The sequence below is a fragment of the Citrus sinensis genome, chromosome 9, assembly GCF_022201045.2.
Source record: "Citrus sinensis cultivar Valencia sweet orange chromosome 9, DVS_A1.0, whole genome shotgun sequence".
NCBI classification, from domain to species: domain Eukaryota; kingdom Viridiplantae; phylum Streptophyta; class Magnoliopsida; order Sapindales; family Rutaceae; genus Citrus; species Citrus sinensis.
Genome location: NC_068564.1, coordinates 24,242,202 through 24,252,454, shown reverse-complemented (window position 1 = coordinate 24,252,454; position 10,253 = coordinate 24,242,202). Strand labels below are relative to the sequence as shown.

The 10,253-nt window shown below is 36.8% G+C and overlaps 1 non-coding gene across 1 annotated transcript; it reads right to left on the bottom strand.

The window, feature by feature from the left end:
• Nucleotides 1-537: 537 nt before the first annotated feature.
• Nucleotides 538-641, bottom strand: LOC127900116 (small nucleolar RNA R71). Its single transcript, XR_008052139.1, has one exon. It is a non-coding gene; the product is annotated as a small nucleolar RNA R71 (small nucleolar RNA).
• Between the last annotated feature and the right edge of the window lie 9,612 nt (nt 642-10,253).

Below are 10,253 nucleotides of genomic sequence, written 5' to 3'. Positions count from 1 at the left end.
TCTCTCTCTTCTTTATTTTTATTTGTTTTGTTCCCATCTTTATTATTATTTTTTTTGTTTTGCATGCATGGTCGTAGGCCATTATTACCTAATCTTGAACCTATAGACCTTGAACTTGAGAAAACACTTCGCACACACAAACAAGTAAAAAATAAAATGGATTTGCAACCACAGGAGAGGCTATTTAAGGATTATTTCAATCCTTTAGCAAATTTGAGCACATCATGTATAAGATACCCAAATGTAGCTGCTATGAGCTTTGAATTAAAACCTAGTGTGCTAAATTGTCTCTCCACATTTTATGGCCTAGAAAATAAGGACCCATATAATCATTTGAATGATTTTCATGCCATTTGTCAAATTTTTAAATATGAGAATTTTTCAGATGATGATGTAAAACTCAGATTATTCCCATTTTCTTTAAAGGATAGAGCTCGTTCATGGTTAAATACTTTACCTGCCAATAGCATTTCATCATGGGAACAAATGGTTACAAAATTTTTAAATAAATATTTCCCAGTGCATAAAACCAATGCTATTCGCAGGGAAATCTCAGAGTTTACCCAGAGAGAAGACGAGCAGTTTTTCGAAACATGGGAGCGATTCAATGGGTTACTCTTGAAGTGTCCACATCATGGGTATGAGAAATGGCACCAATGCTAATACTTTTTGGAGGGATTACTACCAAATGTGCAAGAATGGCTAATGGCGACAAGTGGAGGAGAGCTAATGTCAAAAAGTGCATAAGAGATTTGGGAATTCTTCCAGCGACAAGCGGATAATTCCCAACAACGGAGTCGATCACTCAGAAATACTAGAAGAATTAAGGGAGTAAATGAGGTTCAAATTGGCGAGTCAACTTCGGGAATCAAAGAAGTCAAGGAGATGGTTGAAGGTCTTGCTCGACAAATAGCTTCGTTATCGACTGCTAAATCAACAGAGCCACATGACCATGACTCATACTCAGATCAAGCCAATGCCATAGGTGTAATGAGAAAACCATCGAATTACAACCCATACTCCAACACATATAACCCTGGATGGAGAGACCACCCCAATTTTTCATGGTCTCAAGGATTCCAACAGAATGGACCAGCAGCTCCAGCTCCACCAATTCCACAAAATCCTCAAGCCTTTCAGTCACCATTTAGACCATACAATCAGAACCAGAATTTCTCTCAACCCAGACCATGGGAGGATTCATTCCAGAATCTCAAGAATCTTACTCACTCCACGATTGAGCAACAAAACCGCACCATTGATGGACTACGAAATGAGTTGAGAGTAGGTTTCAACTCACAAGCTCAATCAGTTTCAAGCCTCGAGAAGATGGTGGGACAACTTGCTTCTTCAGTTCAGACCTTGGCAATGACTGTTGAGAAAGGCAAGTTTCCAAGTCAACCAGTGCCTAATCCTAAAGGAGTGCATGAAGCAAGTACCAGTTCACCACGGCAGCATGGAGAGGTCAAAGCAGTAATGACCTTGCGAAAAGGAAAAGAAGTCGACAACAAAGTGGAGATGCCGGTGACGAAAGAAAATCAAATTGTACCTGTGAGTGTTGAGGACTCATCACCGGAGGAGAAAGAAGAAACCAACCCACGAGAATACGTGCCCAAAGCTCAATTTCCTCAAAGGTTAACTAAAGGCAAAAAGGGAAAATCCACAGGTGAGATTCTCGAAATCTTCAAACAGGTAAGTGTTAACATCCCTTTACTTGATGCTATTAAACAAGTTCCATCTTATGCTAAGTTTCTTAAAGACCTTTGTACTAAAAAGAGAAATATGCATGTTCAAAAGAAGGCATTTTTAACAGAAAACGTTAGTTCTATACTCCAACATAAAATTCCTTTAAAATGCAAAGACCCAGGCTCCCCCACTATCTCATGTAGTATAGGGAACCACACAATTGAGAATGCTTTGTTGGATTTAGGAGCTAGTGTAAATTTGTTGCCTTATTCAGTATTTGTGAAACTTAGACTTGGAGAATTACATCCAACTCCAGTGGTGTTACAACTTGCAGATCGGTCCACAAAAATACCTCGTGGTATTGTGGAAGACGTGCTTATCCAGGTAGACAAGTTTTATTTTCCTGTTGATTTCATTGTAATTGACACTCAACCAATACAGGATTCAAGAAAGCACATCCCCATTATTCTAGATCGACCTTTCTTGGCAACTGCGGATGCTCACATTCAATACAGGACTGGAAATATGCAGTTGTCCTTCGGCAACATGACTACGGAGCTAAACATCTTCAACATTGCAAAACAACCTCACAGTGTAGATGATGGAATTGTTGATGTGGATTTAATTGAAGCATTAGTTGATGATACTTTTGTTTCAAACCTTAGTGATGATCCTTTACAAACATGTTTAACTCACTTTGGTTTGGATTTTGATATTGACAGATCGGTTGATGAGGTCAACGCCCTACTTGACTCAACACTATCTATGGACACTAATAAATGGAAGTCAAGAGTTGAACAACTAGCACCATCAAAGAAGAAACTCATCCCATCATCAGAATCACCACCAAAACTCGAGCTCAAACCATTGCCCAACACATTGGAATATGCATTTTTGGGAGAAGAAAGTACTCTACCGGTAATTATCTCAGCATCCCTCAATGACGAACAAAAAGGTAAGTTGTTGGATGTTTTGAAAGAGCACAAAGGGGCATTAGGATGGACCATAGCAGACATAAAAGGTATAAACCCAGTAGACTGCATGCATTACATTCACCTCGATGAAAATGCTAAATCTACTAAGGAAATGCAACGTCGGTTAAATCCTAATATGAAAGAAGTTGTTAGAACTGAAGTCCTTAAACTATTAGACGCAGGTATCATTTACCCAATTTCTGATAGTTCATGGGTCAGTCCTGTACAAGTTGTCCCTAAAAAGTCAGGAGTCACAGTAGTTACCAATGCTGATAATGAATTGATACCCACTAGAGTAACTACAGGATGGCGTGTATGCATTGATTATAGAAAATTGAATTCTGTCACACGTAAAGACCATTTTCCTTTACCATTTATTGATCAAATGCTTGATAGATTAGCAGGCCATGAATTTTATTGCTTTCTAGATGGCTACTCAGGATATAATCAGATTCCCATAGCACCAAAAGATCAAGAGAAAACTACTTTCACTTGCCGTTTTGGCACATTTGCATATAGGAGAATGCCATTTGGATTATGTAATGCACTTGCTACATTTCAACGATGCATGTTAAGCATTTTTTCTGATATGGTTGAACGATTCCTTGAAGTCTTTATGGATGATTTTTCTGTCTTTGGTGACTCGTTTGATCAATGTTTACATCATCTAACACTAGTTTTGCAGAGATGTATCGAGAAGAACTTGGTCTTAAATTGGGAGAAATGCCATTTTATGGTAAAACAAGGTATTGTTCTCGATCACATCATTTCGAGTAAAGGTATTGAGGTTGACAAAGCCAAGGTGGATCTCATTTCTAATCTTCCTCCACCTAAAACAGTCAGAGAAGTAAGATCTTTCCTTGGGCATGCTGGTTTCTATAGACATTTCATTAAAGATTTTAGCAAAGTTTCTAGACCCTTATGCAATCTACTTGCTAAGGATGTACCTTTTGTCTTTGATGATTCATGTCTTGTTGCGTTTGAAAAATTAAAGCATTTGTTGACATCATCACCCATCATTCAGCCCCCAAATTGGAGCTTACCATTTGAGCTCATGTGTGATGCATCTGATTATGCAGTAGGAGCAGTATTAGGACAAAGAGTTGATCGAATTCCCCACGTTATTTACTATGCTAGTATGACATTGAATGATGCACAGTTGAACTATTCAACTACTGAAAAAGAAATGCTAGCAGTAGTGCTTGCATTGGAAAAATTTCGATCTTATCTCATTGGTTGTAAAATAATTATATTCACAGATCATGCTGCTCTTAAATATCTTCTCACAAAGAAAGATGCAAAAGCTAGACTAATTCGTTGGGTGTTACTTTTGCAGGAGTTCAACTTAGAATTCAAAGATAAAAAAGGGACAGAAAATGTTGTGGCGGATTATCTCTCTCGTCTTCATTTTGACACAATTACAGAATCATTACCATTGAATGAGTCATTTCCAGATGAACAATTAATGAATGTAGAAGTATTACTTTGGTATGCTTATATAGTTAATTATCTTGTTACAGGTAAACTTTCAGGGCATTGGACCAAGCAAGACAAGGCTAAATTCTTTGCAGAAATAAAGAATTACTTTTGGGATGACCCGTATTTGTTCAAGTATTGTGCAGACCAAATTGTTAGACGATGTGTCCCAGAAAATAAAATTCAGAATATTCTTTCATTCTGCCATGAACAAGCTTGTGGAGGCAATTTTAGTGCTAAGAAAACAGCAACTAAAGTTTTACAATGTGGTTTCTATAGGCCAACTATATTTCGAGATGCTTACACTTTCTGTTCTTCATGTGATAGGTGTCAACGAATGGGGAGCATTACGCGAAGGAATATGATGCCACTAAATCCAATTTTAGTGGTTGAGATTTTTTACGTATAGGGTATCGACTTCATGGGACCATTTCCCCATTCTTTTGGCCATCAATACATATTGGTTGCAGTTGACTACGTATCCAAATGGGTAGAAGCAATTCAATGTAGAACTAATGATCACAAAGTGGTGGTAGAATTTTTGAAAAGCAACATTGTTTCACACTTTGGATTCCCTCGAGCGATAATCAGTGATGGTGGTGCCCACTTTTGTAATAAAGCATTCAAAGCTCTTTTGACAAAGTATTCAATCACACACAAAGTGGCAACTCCGTATCATCCGCAAACCAGTGGCCAAGTTGAGATATCCAATCGAGAAATAAAGCACATATTAGAAAAAACGGTGAGGCCAGACAGGAAAGATTGGTCATTAAGACTTGAAGATGCATTATGGGCATACAGAATGGCTTTCAAGACCCCGATTGGGATGTCACCCTACAGGCTAGTGTATGGAAAAGCTTGCCACCTACCTGTGGAACTTGAGCATCGTGCATATTGGGCCATCAAGAAATTCAACTTTGACATGCAACAAGCCAGCTCAGAAAGAAGATTACAACTGGCAGAACTTGAAGAAATTTGCAATGATGCATACGAAAATGCCAAGATTTACAAGCAACGAATGAAAGTCTTCCATGATAAGTAAATTATGAGAAAATCGTTCACTCCAGGTCAGAAAGTGCTTTTATTCAATTCTCGCTTGCACCTATTCTCAGGTAAGTTACACTCTCGTTGGTCTTGCCCATTTATTGTTCATACTGTTTTTCCACATGGGGCAATTGAAATTAAGGACCCAAAAAACGGTGTCACGTTTAAAGTTAATGGTCAAAGATTAAAGCCATATCTAGAATACCAAGCACATGAAGAAGACACCGAAATAAATTTGAGTGACCCACCAAATTTGAATTGATTTTTTTTTCTTTTCGTTAATTTGATTTTTCTTTCTTTCTTGTTATTATTATTCTGTTGCTAATTGAAATTGTTTTTGCATAAGTGTGTTTATTTTACCATTAAGTTTTCTCTTATCATTTTTAATCATGAGTCTCATACTTAGACCGTTCCTCCTGAACATTCTTAAACCACTTCAACGTGTCAAAACTCATCTCAAAAGGCAGATTCAATTTTGTAAAACACAACGCATTTGGGCTCTACAACCACCAGAGTTAGTAGCCTATGTTGAGGGTTTAGAACGCCAACTCCGAGACATTGAGAGAAGTGTTTACGACATCCAGTTGGAGCTTGAGGTAAATTCAATAAGAGGACGATTTTAATTTTCTTTGTGTGTTTTAATTTGTTTTTCTGTTTGTGTGCTTTAGTTTGTTACCCCGGTGAAGTGGCGGATAACGGTACTCCGTGACAATCAAGTCGGTTACTTCAGTTTCCCATAATAACTGATATTCTGAGGCGAAAGTATGGACAGAAACGAGACTCTAGCGAAGCTTCACAAGCGATTCCTTTCACTTCCTCAGAATGCCCTCCTTACGGTCTATAAAGCTCGGTCCGAACGCATGCGATTACTTATGAGGAATAACATACCTGCTGACATCCGTTGGTTAATTGAGGTGAAAGTACGATCGGCAGGTGAGTTACCTCCAAAATTTATTGCATACATGCCTGGTTGTGGTAAAGGAAATTATGCAAGAAAACGACGAGCTCGACGAATTTCTGTTGCTTGTCATAAATGTGCCAGAATGAGTTGCAATAAAACTCATGTTCTTTAGGAATGGTGTCTGATAACAGGGAAGATAAGATTCAATTCATTAGGGATGACTTGAATAAGGAGTCATTGGATGATATCCTTTTGTCTCTTGAAACGCATCCCAGTGGATATGTGCAAGGAGTGATTCTCCAGTTATGGCCATTATTCCAGAAAGAGCATGCACGATACAGTCTCGGGAATCTGACTATAAACGACCTTGTTTGCCAGTTTATAAGAAAACTGGATGGGAAGCCTATCCTCGACCCATAGAGGGCGTTCAAGCCGTTTCTGGACGTAAAACCAGAGGAAGATGTAAGCCACAGTCGCAACTACATGTAAATATTCTTTTACTTTACTGTTATTTTTGTTTTATTGTGTGCATTATTGTCTTTAATAATTTTATTACTGTTTGCTTTTTTCTTATTACTGTTTACTTTTTCCTTTTTACTGTTTCTTTTTTGACTCGCGAGCCACGTGCTTTACGCGTTATTTGACACTGACATGTTACCTCATACACAAATGTGACCCACTGTCACCAAGACTCTTAAATGTGATTTTTTTTTTGTCAAGCACTCACAAATTGTTTTTCGAGAAGTATCACAATGGCAACTACTCCAAATAGACAATTCAAGAACATTTGTGTGCTTTCTGGATTTACCTATGGCAAACATAAAGAGTTCGTTGAGGCAGCCATCGATCTTGGTCGAAGTATAGCAGAGAGAAAATTACACTTGGTGTATGGAGGAGGTAACCGAGGGTTATCAAAAATGGTCTCAGAAGCAGCTTTTATCAGAGGAAGTCAAGTGTTAGACATCATCCCAAGAGTCCTAAAACCATTGGGCAGTTCGTCTGACTCATCAACTGGAGAAGAGTTAGTCGTCTTAGGTATGTAAGAAAGAATAACTGCAATGCTTAATCATGCTGATGCTTTTATTTTCCTTCCAGGAGATCTTGCAACACTAGAGGCACTTATCACACTAGCATCTTGGGCCCATCTGCACATCCACCAGAAACCCATCGGTTTGTTAAATGTCAATAACTTTTATGATGGCTTTATCGCATTTCTTAACCATGCAATAAAAAACTATTTCATTCCCTCTAATGCGAAAAAACTCTTTATTTGTGCTCACACTGCTAATGAGCTACTTGATATGTTATAAGCTTATCGACCGGAGCCAGACCCCTGGACCTTTGTGTTGGAGCGTCCAAATAATGATGGTAACAGTAGCCGCAGTAAGAAGTACAAATTAGATTTAACTCTCCGCCTGTAAATATTTTCTTTTGTGTTGCACCACCCAGGTGATGTCTTCTAAACTCTACTTCTTTCATTTCAAACATTGAGGACAATGTTTCGTTCTGGTTTGGGGGGAGGGAATAGTCAACAATTGTGGAATTTTAGTTAAGTTTTTACTAATTTGTTGTTGTAGAAACTAACTGTTGCTAACTTTTTGTGTTGAAGATGGCTGAATATAGAGTGTAATGACTCTAGAAACGCATCTTCATCGTTTAAAAAAAAATTAATTAAAAAAAACTAAAAAAAATTCAGACATTTTCTTTTTCTTTATTATGTGTTTATGTTTATTTTTCTTCTTTTTAATTTCTCCTCTATAAATATACATTTTCCAACTTTTGAGTCGAAGATGGCTGAATATGGAGTGTAGTTCCTCTAGAAACGCATCTTCTTTAAAAAAAAAAAATCATTTTCGTTTTCTATCATTTTACGTGTAACTTTTCTAATTAGTTTTTATGCATCATTTTCACATTTCTGCATGCATATTTTCCTTTCATACTTAGAATAGGTTGGGGGGTAGAATGTTGTTTGAAAAAAACAAATTGTGTGATTTGTTTTAACATTGGATGACATGATTAATTTCAAATTTTAGTATTTGTATTATCTTTGGTCTTAAGTGATGTTACGTTATGTTTGCTACTCTACATGTTGATGTCGGAGACAAATGTGAGTTGCGTGAAGGAATGAACATGTCATAATAAGTACCAAGTGAGTTTTTGAACCTATTATTTTTCTTGGAGAATAACCCTTTTGCCCACTCTTTATACAGTTTAGCAGTTTATTATTTTACACACGATCTCTAAATTGCTTTTGAGTTAACCCTTAAAAAAAATTGTAAAATAAAAAAAAAGAAAAAAAAGAGAAAAAATTGTGTGTTGTTACATTGGGAGACCCATCTAACTAGTAGATATGGATGATTATTTAGAGCCCTAAAAGACGATAGAAAGGCCATCTTTGATCCGTTTGAGCCTTTCTAGCCATCCCTTTTATTAAATATCCATAGTTAACCCTTTTGAGCCTTTAAAAAAAAAAAATCTTTTCTTTGTCAACTTATCATCTTGACCCACTCCGATTTGGAGTATTACCCGATGTCTTATAAGTTCCATCACCTATTTATGTTTGAGCAAAATGCAAATAATTATTTTGTTCAGTGAAGTTATGCCCAAAAAAAAAACAAAAACAAAAGTTGTTGTTTCAAAAGAATAAAAATAAAAATAATAGGTGAAATCCACCTTGCAACTTCCAAAAAAAAAAAATTCTCTGCATTTTTCTCGAACATACACTTTGTTTTCCTTATTTTCCTTCTTTGTTAGCCATGTCCCTAGCCTACGTTACGTCCTAATAAAAGTCCTTTTTTCTTTTAGGGAACTATAGTTTGAAGTAGAAGCTAGTTATATGGGCTAAAAAGATGTAGTGATGCATAATAAAAAAAAAGGATAAATAAAGTGGGTTGATTAGCTTTTTTTTTTTACTTGAGGTCGTATTATTTCCAAGCTGAGGGCATATTTATTTCATCTTGGTGAGAGCATGTGATATCACTTCTTTATTATTTTCTCTCTCAATTACCATTCATTGGAGTAACTATTTTTAGTGGGTTTATTTAATTGTGAGAGTATCACCACTTCCAGTGAGATTTTGGGGTTTGACATGTCATTCTTGAAAGCAGATATAACAAAGTCTACTGGGCTGATTCATGTGGATGGTTAATATGGGTGTGATATTTCTTTAGACTGGAGATAATGCTTATACTTTTATTTGATTGCTATCATTAATCTGATTGAATAAATACGAGTGTTTCAAAAAAAAAAATCATTTTGAATTTGAATTTTGTTTTCACTTTATTTGCTAGGAACTAGCAATAAGCTGGTTGGGGGGTGTGTTGAGTATTAGAAAATGCATATTTATAAAGGAGAAAACCGTCATTTTACATTTCAAGTCTTACTAACAACCCTTACTTTTATGTATTTAACATTCTTGTGATTTAATTACGTGTGTTTTATTTTAATTAAGTAATTTATGTATTTTAGGGGCATTATAGTCATTTCACAATAAAGGAGAGATCAGACGGCAAAACGGACATCACTTTTGAACTCAAGATGGTCGAAAACCTTAGGAGGAGCATAAAAGAAAAAATGACACTATTCACATGTACGGTACTATTCACGTATACGGTACTGTATATGTTATTGCTCACGGCACTGTTCACATAGACGGATCGATGACGTGGCATTGACCGATGATGTGGCATTGACTAATGAGGTGTCACGATCCTGTTGGACTAAAATTCTTATGTACTGTTGATGGTGACGTGGCAGCATATCAGTGGACGAAAAATCTCGCATACGATGCATGCATCACACAGGATTATTTTCAACCAAACCGCGTTACTGTTCATCCGGGTCAAACCGTGTTACTGTTCATCCGCGTGGTCAAATCGTGGACTGTTGACTGATGACGTGGCGCAATCCTGAGCGTCCAAACTGTTTTTAATCCGATGGCCATAATTTACTCCATGTATCTATAAAAAGGGGGCCTCCCCCCCCTAATTTGATATCTCTGAATCCATTTTTGAGATCCATTTTCTGTAATTCCTTCTCCATCTTGTATTTTTTTCGTATTTTAATAAATTTCCATTTTGCCCCTAGTTCAATTATGAGTGGCTAATTTTCTTTCAAGCTTGGGTTGAAGGTGAAGTCTCAACATGTGTCATGGGCTTAATTTGGTAAATTTA